This window comes from Gossypium arboreum, chromosome 6 (genome assembly GCF_025698485.1).
Source record: "Gossypium arboreum isolate Shixiya-1 chromosome 6, ASM2569848v2, whole genome shotgun sequence".
Classification (NCBI taxonomy): Eukaryota; Viridiplantae; Streptophyta; class Magnoliopsida; order Malvales; family Malvaceae; genus Gossypium; species Gossypium arboreum.
This window is the reverse complement of record NC_069075.1, coordinates 69642237-69647364: the sequence shown is the minus strand read 5'-3', so window position 1 is coordinate 69647364 and position 5128 is coordinate 69642237. Positions and strand designations below refer to the sequence as shown.

At 37.8% G+C, this 5128-nt stretch overlaps 1 non-coding gene across 1 annotated transcript; it reads left to right on the top strand.

Moving 5' to 3' along the window:
- The first annotated feature begins 3344 nt into the window (after positions 1-3344).
- On the top strand, positions 3345-3450 carry LOC128294482 (small nucleolar RNA R71). The gene has a single exon (XR_008284792.1). It is a non-coding gene; the product is annotated as a small nucleolar RNA R71 (small nucleolar RNA).
- Positions 3451-5128: the final 1678 nt, after the last annotated feature.

Sequence of the window (5128 nt, the reverse complement as noted above, 5' to 3'; positions counted from 1 at the left end):
TTCAAATATCCTATTGAATAGTATATGAAATGTAAATGTATGACTTGGTATGAGATTGATCCGAAGGTCTAAGGAACTATGGTATAGTTCGGTATGGTTTGGAACACTTGGCCTTGTTTCATTATTTCATTTTATGATAATTTTATTAATGGATGGTTGTGGAATGCTTATGACTTCTTGAGTTATAAACTCACTCGGTGTTTTCTTGTCACCCATTTTAGGTTTCTTGGACTCGTCTCCTTTTGGGTGCTCGGAACCGTCAACGAAGTCATCACACCGTGAGCAATTTTGGTATTGTCTTCTTAGTCAACTTAGGAGAACATTTGGCATGTATGGGCTATTTTGTTTTGTTAAATTTTGGGTTGTAAACTTTAAGCCATGTGAAAATGGCCTATGTGGTCGTTTGAGTGGGATGCTAGAACCTATAGCCACGAGTCTTAGAAACCTTAAATTTTGATAAGGTGGCCATAATTTGTGTCATGTATGATGGATGATTAGTAAGGCTAAGGAAGGATTCATGAAATTGTGCATAGTCTACTGCAGTAACTGTTGCGGACAGCAGCAGTGATATGAGATCGAAAAATCACTAAAAATAGTAGAAGTGGAATTAATTGCTAAAAAAAATTACGTACTCGAAGATTGATGGGTCTATTTTTATATGGATGAAACGAAACGACCATATGAGCTGTATTTTAAGAGATATTCAAGATTTCATGAGACAGGGCCAGAACGGTTTCTGGATTCTATGTTTCGACTTTGAAAATTTACCATAAATTATCCAGAAACAATTAGAAGTCATGCCTTATATGCATAGATTCCCCTTTGAGTCTAGTTTCATTAGAAACAAACGGCATGAGCATTGGAGCTCTGTACGAGATGATATCTAGGTCGTAATGCGCAAAGGTCAGCATAGTCGAACACCAAAACAGGGGTGACTTTAACTAATAAACTGTGCCAATTGGCCCGACCAAAAATTTTAGAAATAAATCCACGGATGGATATATGAGTCTAAATTTGGTGAAAATTTACGGAACTGGTTTTCGAGTTCTGGAACTCGAGATATGATTTTTAAGGTGACAGGGACGCAGTTTGCCAGCTGGACTGGAAATGTGAAAAATAGTCTGTGTGACACATGAGAGTTGGTCTGAGAACCCCTCGTGTCCGACTCCGGCGACGGTATCGGGAACAGTGTGTTACATGGCGTATAACTTAAATATCAGTATGTATTTCAGCTCGATCTCTGTTTATGTTTATTGACACTGTGAATGAGATAATTAAATGTTTAGTTCGGTAATACCTCTTAGCCTTAATCTGGCGTTCAGATTCAGGTTATGGGTGTTACACCCAAACCCTTTCTAAAGTATGTTTTGGGCTTCGTAGACTCAAATAAGGGACTATGTGTATGTGAATGAACGTTTTGAAATATGAATGGAATTTTATGGCCCGTATTTTAGTTTAATGTTTGTATGTTTGTCCGGTAACACCTCATACCTTATCCCGGCCTCGGGTACGAGTAAGGGGTGTTACACTTGGGATGACTTACCTCGACTGTACCGAATAGGAAAATGCTAAGTATCGTAAGAGGGATTTCTTCATTCAGTTTGGTAGTGGCAATGTGAGGATTTGCGACATCTAATAATACTTTATCTCCAACCTTAAGTTGATTTGGGAAGGTATTGAGCTCGTTCTGGCGTAGTGTTGGTTTATCGTGTGTTCTCGGTTTATGCATCCGCCATTCATCTAGCTCCTCGATTTGTAGCCTTCGATCTTCATGAATAGGTCCTCTACTACTACTTGAGAATGGCTCATGTACTTCCTTCAAACTCATTTCCTGCAAAGTAGGTTGCACCATATAGTCAGTTTTAGTAGAATGGTTTAGACGATCACCTTCAATTTCCGATGCGTTGCCAGAATTGCCAGCTTGAAGGGTGATTGTTTCGTCTCCCACACGGAGTGTGAGCTCACCTGTGCCAACATCAATAATCGTTTTAGTAGTTGCTAAAAAGGGCCATCCTAAAATCAAAGGAGTGTTGCTATCCTTCTCTATGTCTAGAATAATGAAGTCAACGGGAATTATAAATTTATCGATTTTAACTAGCACATCTTCAATAATACCCCTAGGAAACTTATAGTTTTATCAGCTAATTGAATGCTCATCCTAGTCTGTTTGGGTTTCCCAAGACCTAATTGTTTGAACATTTTGTAGGGCATGACGTTAATACTAGCCCCTAAATCAGCTAATGCATTATTAACATCTAAACTAGCAATTAAGTAAGGAATTGTAAAACTCCCTGGATCTTTTAGTTTGTTGGGTAGTTTATTCTTTAGAATAGTTGAGCAAATTGCGTTTAGCTCCACATGCGACGCCTTGTCCAACTTTCACTTATTGCTTCTTTAAAAATTTCATTGCATTTTGCATCTGTGATAGAGCTTCAATAAACGGTAAGTTAATATATAATTTTTTTAAGAGTTTAAGAAATTTACCAAATTGTTCATCTGAGCGGTCTTTCCTTGTCGCGTTGGGGTATGGCACACGAGGTTTATATTCGACATTCACTGATTTGTTTTTATTATGACCTACCTCACCTTGATCTCTGCTTACCCCAGTTTCTTGCTTCGGTTCAGGCTCAGGTGGGTTCAGTATTACTTGGCAAGCTACCTTGTGGTCATTTGGAGATTAGTTTGGAAAGCTGGCCTATCTGAGTTTTGAGACCTTGGATCGATGCTTGTTGATTTTTAAGTGCTGTCTCGGTGTTCTGGAAATGAGTTTTTGACACCGAGATAAATTTAGACAGCATCTCTTCAAGGTTCGGTTTCTTTTCCTGTTGATAGGGTGGTTGTTGAAATCCCAGAAGATGTTGTGGTCTTTGATTTCCTTGACCGCCCCACTAGAAATTGGGATGGTTCCTCCAACCTGCATTATAAGTGTTACTATATGGGTTCTGTTGGGATCAGAGTTATTGTTACCCATATATTGGACTTGTTCCTCCTCGATGCTAGGGTTGAAGGGCTGATACTCTGTGCATGCCCCTCCTCCATTTGTCTCGCACCTCATTATTGGATGTACCTGAGTAGAACCAAGTAAACCATCAATCTTTTTATTTAGAAGTTCTACCATGTTTGACAGCATAGTAATCGAATCGACGATATAAACGCCTGTTGTTTTAGTTGGCTTAGTCCTCATGACTTGCCACTGATAGTTATTCAGTGACATCTCTTCAATAAATTCGTAAGCCTCTTCAGGTGTTTTGTTGTTGATGGCTCCCCTGGCTACTGCATTAATCATTTGCCGTGTCGAGGGGTTCACACCATTGTAGAATGTTTGAACTAGCAACAATAGAGGTAATCCATGATGAGAACACCTTCGCAGTAGGTCCTTGTATCTCTCTCATGCATCGTAAACATTTTCTAAGTCCATTTGCACAAATGAAGAGATATCATTATGTAATTTGGCTGTTTTAGCCGGCAGAAAATATTTTAATAAAAATTTTTCGGTCATTTGTTCCCAAGTAGTAATTGACCCTCATGGTAACGAGTTCAACCACTGTTTAGCTTTGTTCCTTAATGAAAAAGGGAATAACCGAAGACGAATGGCATCGTCAGAAACGCCATTAATTTTAAATGTATCGCAGAATTCCAGGAAATTTTCTAAATGAGTGTTTGGATCCTCATCCTGCAAACCATCAAACTGAACAAATTGCTATATTATTTGAAATGTGTTAGGTTTCAGTTCAAAATTATTTATAGCAATAGCAGGTCTTACTATACTTGACTCAGTTCCTGTTAAAGTAGGTTTAGCATAATCATACATAGTATGCAGAGTAGGATTCTGATTAATAGCAATCGCAGGAGGTATTGGATTTTCTTGGTTTTCAGCCATCTCCTCGGTTGTGGTTGAAGTATCTTCCTCTTGCTTGTTCTCTGTGTATCTTAAGCTTCGCCTTATTTCTCTTTGGTTTCTACGAACTATGCGATCGATTTCTTCGTCAAAAAGTAGTGGTCCTGACGGGTTTCTTCTAGTCATAAACTATAAAAACCTGCCAAGAGAAAGAAAAAGTAAATTAATAAATAAAAATAAAATAAAATTAACTTGCAAGAAAAATAAATGGCTAAAGTAATAAAAATTGAGTGTTCCTAATATCTTAGCTCCCCGGCAATGGCGCCAAAAACTAGATCGCGATTTTTGTGATGACAGGTTTTAAATATTTATAAAGAATCGTTCTTGAAACTAACTATTATCACGATGTAGGCAAGTGTACCTATCAAACAGTAGTATAGTTTTAGCAAGATCGGATTGTCAAACCTAAAGGAACTAAAAGTACTAGTAATGATTGTCTTTTTATTATCTAGCCTAAGGATAAGGGGGTTTTGTTTTAACTAACTAATTATCTAAGCTAAGAATTCACAGAAAATAGAATTGGGGAATTGCTTTTGCAAAAATGATTGAATTAAGACAATACCTAAGGAAGAGTCCACCTAGACTTCACTTGTTATTCTGACTCCCTATTCAAGACAAATAACGTCTAATCCCTAGATTGAATAATTGAGACTTTTCTCTAATTAACACCCTAGGGTTGCATTAACTCGACCTATGGATCCCTTTATTAGGTTTCACCCTAATTCGGCAAAATCTTGTCACCCTATCTTTAGGCGCGCAATCAACTCCGCTTAATTATGACAAATGTACTCTTAGACAGGGTCTATTCCTCCTCTGAATAAGAGCTTATCTTGAATCAGTATCCTTGGATATCAAAACAAGAATTAAGAACACTATAACACCCCAAACCAGGCCTAGACGTTATGATCGGTTCCGACGTGCCACATCAAAAACGTTAAAAACATTTTTCCGTTCTAAGTTCAAAAAATCGTACTTGATGTTCAAAGGATTAATTCATTAAGGGTTAAAGTGAATGGAAGCTGTGCACCAGGTAGGAAACCGGAAAAATGAGGTGAGCCCATCAGACTGCTTAAGTACCAAGCTCTTTCAGATCCAATCCTAGACATGCACACTGCCATTGCCACACTCTAACATCGCGTATATTTTTAGGTTACCATTGAAATTATGTCTATTTTAGAATAAAACATATTTAAGTTTGTAAAACGTTATCATAGCAGAAGCCTTGTTTGT